The following is a 9,687-nucleotide window of genomic DNA, read 5'->3' on the forward strand; positions in this document are numbered from 1 at the left end:
AAGTCCGAAGTTAACCTATCGTTAGGATAATTATCATCAATAACGATCCAGCCCGCTGTAACAGTTGACGCTCATTGTATGCTAAACTGACTTATTACGCGTGAACGTGGCTTCTGAAAGTGGGTTCCGTATTTCAATTTAAGTTAACATTTGATTGTGATCTCATTTGATGCTAAGTGATAACTTTTAACGCGGAAATTTCGTTACATTTTATGGCTGTGCGAGATTAATGTAATAAATGCAATATAATATAGTAAGTAGGTATGAAATAATGAAATATATGTAATAACGATTAACAATAAGAATGGAAAAGATGTATCAGAAACTAGATATACCTCGTACATTACACTGTCAGATAATTTATAGAAAATATTTAAATGATACATTAAAATTATAATAAGAGTTTTCATCTTTATTTAACGTCTCAATTGGGCCATCTAAATGCAAAAAGTCTTAGGTTTGATCTCCGACCGTTGTAATTGTATTGTCGTAATGCACTGGCATAAGTTTTTTAATTTAGTGGGAAGAGAGTGGAAATGTTGAACATGTTTAATTTCTTTTGTAACGAGGTAGTTTTTGCACATGTACAGGGATCTCTAAACACATTCTTATTTCAGCGCGTGTTGCAACTAATAATAGCAAATTATACAGCGCTTACTGTTTATGATTAAAAGATGATAGTGTTTCGGCCATTTTGACATTTAAGGTCACCTGTGACTAGAGGGTATTATGTAGGTACACTAGTTTTGAGCATAGTATGCGAAAGCTTCGGGTATAGAGAGGACAATGTTTTAATGTAAAAGGTGACAGTTGGCTGCTTTTAAGACAGTTAAACTCTTTGTGACGCAGCTCATCCAGGGAAGTCCTATTCGTAGGTATAACTATGTGTTAAATCACCGGTAAGAAACAAACTTACTAACTTGACTTTGTATGTGGAGTAGAGTAGTCGGTTTCTGTTCTTATTCACGTTGCTTATTGCGATTGAGGTTTTCTTAATTGGTCTAGGTCTGGCTGGTGAGAGGATTCGGCCGTGGCTAGTTACCACCCGGCAAAGAAGTACCGCCAAGCGATTTAGTATTCCGGTACGATGTCGTGTAGAAACCGAAAGGGGTGTGGATTTTCATCCTCCTCCTACCAAGTACTTAGTCCACTTCCATCTTAGATTGCATCATACCATCAGGTGAGATTGTTCATTGTATCAAGGGCTAACTTGTAAAGAATAAAAAAAGTACGAGGATCAAAATATAGCCTAAAGCACAATCAAATCTTTCCTCTTTATATTATTAGTATAAATTACATTATCTGGCTGTCAAAAGTGCGATTGTGTTAAACAGTTCATTGGCTCCTACACTAATCTCTATATTGTTCTCATACAAATAGAACAAGAGCATGACATAATAAATTGTGATCAGCAAACCTGCAAAAAATCTAATCCTTATAAGTTGCGATTATTTTTTGTTACCCAACAAATAAGCACTTGTTCGCGTGCACGGAGCCGGTAACGCCTCTTTTTCAAGTTGGTTAGAATAGAATTGATTAAGGTCACCTTGCCTGTCAATCTAATGTAGGATTTGTGTGGATTACTGTTTACTATGGCTTTACTACGCAATACAGACCTCTGATGGTGTCTCTTTTGGTAAGTCCGACAGAGAGATTTGGATTCGATTTCCAGCTTGGGTCTGTTTTATGATTGTATATTTTCTAAATTGACTTAAATAGTAATAGGCGTCGGCTGTGGCTAATTTTATTTTTCTTTTTTTTTTATTCTTTACAAGTTAGCCCTTGACTACAATCTCACCTGGTAAGTGATAATGCAATCTAAGATGGAAGCAGCTAATTTGTTAGGAGGAGAATGAAAATCCACACCTCTTTCGGCTTCTACACGACATCGTACCGGAACGCCAAACCGCTTGTCGGTACGTCTTTGTCGGTAGGGTGCTCAGCCACAGCCGAAGCCTCTCACCAGCCAAAAATTATCATTAAACTACCGACAAAGACGCACGTAAACTGTCGATCTCGGTCAGAACTCAAAATCATTATTCATTCTGACAGTCATCATCATCATCATCATATCAGCCGATGGACATCAACTGTAGGACATGTACCTTTTGTAGGGACTTCTAAACATCACGAGCCGCTTGCATCCAACGAATCCCTGCGATTCGCTTGATGTCGGCAGTCCACCTGATGGAGGGTTGACCAACACTGCTCTTTCTAGTGTGAAGTCGCTATTCCAGCACCTTAGGACCCTAACGTCTATTAACTGTTCGAACTATGTGTCCCACCCATTGTCACTTCAGTTTCGCGACACGTTGATTTATGTAACTTTGGTTCTTTTACGGATCTCCTCATTTTCCATTTTTGATTATGTTAGTAACTGATCTAAATCGAATTGTAGCTTTATTGAGTCCTTTATCATTATTACCCAAAACTAAGCCCACCAAGCCGCATTGGAGCAGTGTAATAGTTCGTGGGAATAAGCTCCATATTCTCTCTGTTATGGAAGAGAGGCCTGGCTGGATAGAGGAGTTAAATCATGTTAATAATGATAATGATTCTTTGGATTGTGACCATTCCGTAATCACTAAGTCCATCTGTAATAGAGGCTTAGATGAAAAAGCACCGACTAGGAAGTCATTTACGAAGTTTGTGTCGATCGTTAATCGGTCCACTTATGATAATGTAATAAATATATGCAATAAAATATAACATGTGCCTACCTGTCCGCCCGCGCGTTTATTTCGGACATGTTGTTTGCGACATAATCTCTTTGTGTTAATGTTTCGAAGTGTGAAACACTAATAAGGTGATAAAGCGGATTAGATATAATTGTTACAGGCTTAAGGTTTAACTATTTATGTTTGGAATATAACCAGGCGTTGCTTTATAAGTTCATTATAAATTTTGAATTAATTTATTTTCGAACGGTCGCAGGCATTTTGGTACCTAGGTACAACTTAGGTACCTTATTTTGAGAAAGCCTTTTAAGAAAGTGTCCGAACTTCCTATTCTAGATAGGTACCGGTAGTCAATAGGCTAGTTAACACATTTTTAAAATGGTCATAAATAATCGCTCTACTGGATTGAAAGAAAATCATCATATTTTTTTGAGACGTAAATATAAAAAAAATATTTTTAAAAAATTCATGACATGTTATAAATCTTGACCAATCGGAGTGTTTGAAAAAAATATTGGATAAAAATTTGTTTGACGTTTATTCCTTAACATCGCGACGTCACTAAATTGTTCATATTAAATTCGATATGAATAAACTACACTATTGTAGAATTTGGCCAGTGTTGATTTTGGAAGATTTTGAAAGGAAGGCAGAAGTCCAAATAGGTATAAAGCGATTTTTTTTTATATTTTCCTCATCATTAATAATATAGTCAATAATATTGAACATTGACCCAAGTTGCACGTTTTTGCGGTACTGTTGAATTTATATCCTTACCAGCTACTTACTCAAACTTATATTTTGTTAATATTACATACGATAATAGTGTTAGCGAATGGACCAAAGACAATAGGACCTCTGGCATAGGTAGGTAAAATAATTGGCGTGATAGTATTTTGTAACCCACCCGATATGGACGCAGACCCCACCGGAGGTCCCACTTCTGAGAAACAACGCCTCAGACAATTACGCGCGCCCACGCCGCCTCATATTACTGTGTTTGGTTTTGGGCGAACCAAATTGCTTAATAGTCTACTAGCATACTGACATTGTATGATACCAATACTTAAACAATGAATAACAAAATATTATTTATTGCCAGTCCTGATCAGATATGGCTGGTGGGAGGCTTCGGCCGTGGCTAGTTACCACCCTACCGACAAAGACGTACCGCCAAGCGATTTAGCGTTCCGGTGCGATGTCGTGTAGAAACCGATAGGGGTGTGGATCTTAGATTGCATCATCACTTACCATCAGGTGAGATTGTAATTAAGGGCTAACTTGTAAAGAATAAAAAAAAAATACATTTCATTTTTAGAAACACCTAATTATCAAAGTATAACAATTCTCTCGTCTCTCAGCTCGACCAATATTACGCTACAAAACAGTTAAATCTATAAAAATATCAAAGACACACTACGAAAACGAAAAAAAATTACCCAAATCGGTTCAGGCGTCGCCGGGTAATCGCGTAACATACACACCATCGAATTGAGTACCTCCTCTTTTTTAAGTTGGTTAAAAATAGAAGAAGTTGTTCGTTTGCTCAGTAAATAAATTCACAAGTAAGCAAGATTGTAGTACTTCCCTGTACGAGCTCTCACAGAGAGCGCAACGACTCGTGAAGTCCGCGTATCACAAGATCTTCTCACATCTGCTAATTAACGTACGACCATCGGTTTTATCTAGATTTACATACGACTACAAATAAACCCCACGGGCGATATTTGTTTAGGGTTGTCAACCACACGACTATACTTATTATAATTTTTAAACTGTACGTGTGTTACAAAATAATTCTGAACTAAACCTAATAAACGAGTACCTATTAGAAATATAGATAAGAAGCACCTGGAGTTTGTTGTCGGCTTCTTCACAAACTTTTTTTATGTTAACTCTTGACTGTGACCTGATAAACCGGTTAACTTTGGACGGTTTCTACTCGGCATCGAGCGGAACGTCAAATCGCTTAGTGTACATCTTTGCAAGTCTATCATCATTATTATCAGCCTTACAGAAAGAGGATTTGGAGGTCAGTCCCAAGACGTTTCTCCAATGCGAGTTGGTGGTCTTATGGTCATAATGTTTGTTCTGTAGCGATTAGAATGTTATAATTAATTGAATTAATTTCCAGATGTTAATTGTGAGTTGTGACCGATGATTTAACGTGATATTTAGCACGGGGTGCAACACCACAAACTTCTCAATTTTCAGGCTGCAAAGGAGGAATAAAATCTCAATATAACTCGAAAAAATTGATAGACAACCCTAGCCACTACGGCACGGCGAGGCAGGGCTTCAAGGATCGCATGCAGGCACCTCGTTTAGGATCACGCAACACCGTTTTCGACTATTTCTTTTGTGCTCCTAAATAGGTACTCGTACCAACAACTGCTCTTGCAGCTTCTTTATATTATATATTTATAGCTATTGCTTTAGAGACAAACTTTTCGGCTTTTATAAAATCGCGACCAATAATACACTGTAATCTTTGATCGCGACGAATAAACCATCTCAGGCGTTCAATTTCTGAGTTTTTTTTTGACAAAGGAGATGGTCCATTTCATGTCCACTCTTGTACCCCGTATAATTAAAATTTAAAAAATACAAGGATTTTATTAAAATCTAATTAAGTGAATAAATCTAACTAAATAAAAAGAAATAAATAAAATTAAAACCCAAGTTTTTGAGTTATATCAAGATGGCGCCCATAGAGCAACTATGACATGACAATTGACGAAAAAACGACTACTGCATTGAAAACATCGCCATTTAATTTTAGTCCAAACCAAAACTATGCCATAGTAAGTAAGTACGGTGATACGAACAACCAACGCCATCTATAATACGTATAACGAACTAGCACCGTGGGCGGGAAAGTTTCGAGGTTATTAGAAATTGCAACCTTTCATCATTCAATCGAACATAATTTCAAGACATCCTTTACCTGAAAATAATAATCCATCGTAAACTTCAACCAATGGTCTTCTACGAGGATCCAGTTTCAAATCTATTATCACTTGTCGCAAACCTTTTTGTCACATTCACTTTTCACTATTTAAATCACTTTTTCTTGGAGGGAAATTCTTAAAAGTTTAAACTTGTAAAATATAGCGAGAATTGATGTGTAAAAATGTTTCTTTGTTCGCGTCCGCTGATTGAAGGATAGATTGAAATGTGTTTGTGTTTCGGGTCACGCATCGCAGGTGTGTTAAGAACGCTTTGTTTGTGTTAACCAAGTTAGCACAGTGTTACACTGAGTGAACTCTGTGAAGTAGGTATGTAATTAATGTGTAATGTATGCACTAATCATTATTATTATTCGAGGTAGCGTATCTATATTACAAAACAAAGTCCTCCATCACGTTTGTCTGTCCGCCATCAATTCAAAAACCACTAAACGGTTTTCTAAGTCAAATTTCATTTGTTTCAATTAGGTTCAGTTTACAAGCAGTTTTGAAACGTCAGGTTATTAATATTGGAGATAAAGTCAAAAAATTATAAAGAAAGTTACGAGGGTTCCAAAGCACCTTGTTCTGAGAGACCGCCAACAGATAGAGTTATTCAAGGGAAAGGTTTAAGTTTAAAACTTTTTTTGCATAAATCGATTAAAATAGGACGATAAATGTTAACATTTGAGCAATATTTGACACTTTTCATACAATGCCGCAGACGATCAAATTGTTTAATTTGTTACTAGACAAAAGTTTGATCGTTTGGGGTCCATAGCTCTTAAACTTTGGACAAAGAAACAATAATCCTACTTGTCGAACATTTATGCAATTACATAATAAACAATGACGATAACCCACTAATTATTACTAAAGAATGTAAGAATAGGAAATTACCATAGATTTACGATTCGGTACAAGGTAATTACCTAATTAAAGCCAAAGTATTGTTAAACGATTTTCGATTTTAACTATCTGTATAAAGCAGTCAAAATTGAATAAATAAACACCAGCATATCTATAACTGTCCAGGACCCTGCAATACCAGTACAGTTCAAAGAAGGACACGTGAGAAATATCCGGACGGAGCTGATTTGAATTTTATACCATTTTCATACTGACCGCAATACGTAGAACCGACCGCCGCGACCGTGACTTGGTTTGATATCGCTTGGTTCACTGACACATCCAAAGGTACACCATCTTGGCGGCCTATTTTCTGTGAAATGCATAAATTAATAATTTATAACCATTGAATTTCATTAATATTAGAACAATACAATGTTGCGATGTTTTACATGCAATAGATAGCGCCATCTATGAACGAGTACTCGAACTACGTAAGTAGATGCTTAATTATTACGTGATGGTATTCCTATGTGAATAAAGATGTCGCTGGTAACTTTTAAATTAACTTTATTGTACATACGGTTACATATAATATTACTTACATTTGAAAAAGCAAAAAGTGGGCAACATAAAGCGAAAGTGTTTTTTATTTAATAGTTACATATCTCAAGCATTACTAAATTGTTGTTAGTAGGGGTTGAAGTAAGTAAGTAAACCCGTAACTTTACTGAATATGCAAAGTGGCTACACGTTCGAAGACTCTATTCCGAGGAGAACTGGGTTCGATTTCCATTCTCTCCACTGATGTTGTACCCATTTGTTGCTTTTTTCCTTAGTTAGATTTAAACTTAGTATTAAAAATAAATATTTCTGAAAATCTTACTTGAATATCACAGGGGTCTTTATTTCTTTGGTCCTGGATGAGGTTAATGTTTTTGGTTTGCATTTTACTTCAAACGGCAGGTTTTTACCACTCCTGAAAAAAAATCTATTATTTAATATTTATATTAAAACATTAAAACTTGAACTACTTTGTCGATTAAATTATTATTTTTTGTTGTATATTTGGAGAAATCTCTGGAGCTACTAAACCGATTTTTAAAATTCCTGTACCACTAGAAAGCCACGTTATTTGTGAGTGTCACAGGCTATATTTTATTTCCGTATTCTCAAGGGAATGGGAACTACGCTAGTAGTAATAGTACTGCTAGTAGGAAATATGCTGAAAAATACTCGTACATCCGTAATTGATGGATCACTTTTGGCCCAACTCGGATCGGAGGGGATTATTCTCTCCAACAGGATTACTATGCCAACGGGTATTTCAGATTTTAATTTAAAATTATTCTGTTTGTGGAATTTAACAGACCACAAAAAAAATAAATAACAGACATTTGGTGTTTTATTACCTAACCGACTTCATTGTAAGTGAATGCTATTTTTAGATTGAAGTAAGGCACTTACGTTACTCTATATCTATCTATCTATTTTCGCTTACATGGATGCAAATGAAACACTATAATCACGCTTCTATTCCGGACTTGTCAAAGGGACTGACACGTAGACTCCGCGACACGAAATAAGTCCCGTACACGCGACTAATCTATACTAATGTTATAAAGCTGTAGAGTTTGTTTGTTTGTTTGATTGAACGCGCTAATCACAGGAACTACTGGTCCGATTTGAAAAATTCTTTCAGTGTCAGGTAGCCCATTTATCGAGGAAGGCTATAGGCTATATATTATCTTCTTATTCCTACGGGAACGGGAACCACGCGGGTGAAACCGCGCGGCGGTACAATTATAAAGAGATAAACTTTGTCAGTTTTTGAGGTTGTACCGATTAAAAAAAATTACCATTAGAAAGCAACTTTATTTGAGAGTGTCATCTTTTATACAAATATTGTAAAGTGGTAAAGTTTGTGGTGTTTTAGTGGGTAGTTAGTCTATATATTTACTGAAAGGATTTACAAAATTCTTTTACCAATAGAAAAACACGTTAACTGAGTGTCAGCTTTAAATTTATCCCCGTATTTCCGGAAACTACGCGGGTAAACGGACGTTTGCTATTCATCATCATCATCATTATCAGCCGATGGACGTCCACTGTTGGACATAGGCTTTTTGCATGGACTTCCAAGCACAACGGTCTCGAGCCGCCAGCATCCAGCGGATCCCTGCAACCCGCTTGATATCCTTGGTCCACCTAGTGGGGGATCGACCAATACTGCGCTTACTGTACGGGATCGCCATTCCAGCACCTTGGGACCCCAACCTCCATCAACTCTACGAACTATGTGGCTTGCCCATTGCCACTTCACCTTCGCGACTCGCTGAGCTATGTCAGTGACTTTGGTTCGTCTCCTCATTTCTGATTCGATCACGCAGAGAAACTCCAAACATAGCTTGCTCCATCGCCCGCTGTGTGACTTTGAGCTTTGAGAATAAGGCTCATAGTCCGCGACCAAGTCTAGGATACGAGACTTGGTCGCCGTTTGCGGTAGATTTTATATACAGGATGCTCGGGAGTATTTCCCATAACTCCAAGGTGTTGATGAGTCCACTCTTTGTACCCGAACTGCATAACTGATATTTTTTCAACTAAAAAATGAAAACTTTTTATGTCTTCATACAAAGTAATTCAAATAATTCCGACTATCCATGTAGCACACGCCTTTATCTAACCGTGCATTTTAAAATACGTAAAACTTATTATAAAGATGCGTATAAAGAACCTTTTAAGATCTATTTACAAAATAGATATTATTTAGGTACCCCGAAAATATTAATTTTAGAACACATATTCCTTGAACATTTTTAATTAATTTTCGATAAAGAATATAACGATAGAGTTATGGGAAATACTCCCCAGCACCCTGTATAATAGGTAAATTTAATAAAGCCTACAGGCTGTAATATGTGCTACAAGCGCCAGTAATAGATAATCTATAAAGCGCCTGGACTAGTAATTCTATTTGAATAATGCATATTCCGGAGCTCAAAGGAAACTCAAAGCGCCATGTTATTCAATTAGACACCGTCGGCCCCGGGCTACCCTCCTCTCTCAACCGCACACCGCAACGTCCTGCTTTTTATGTCTTCCCATTCAAATCCTATTGTTATTGTTTAGGGAATAAGTAAAATAAAAAAAGTAAACCGATTCCCATATTATTGACCGCGTCACGGATTAATATTGCTAGACACCGCTTG

This window comes from Bicyclus anynana, chromosome 16 (genome assembly GCF_947172395.1).
Source record: "Bicyclus anynana chromosome 16, ilBicAnyn1.1, whole genome shotgun sequence".
Classification (NCBI taxonomy): Eukaryota; Metazoa; Arthropoda; class Insecta; order Lepidoptera; family Nymphalidae; genus Bicyclus; species Bicyclus anynana.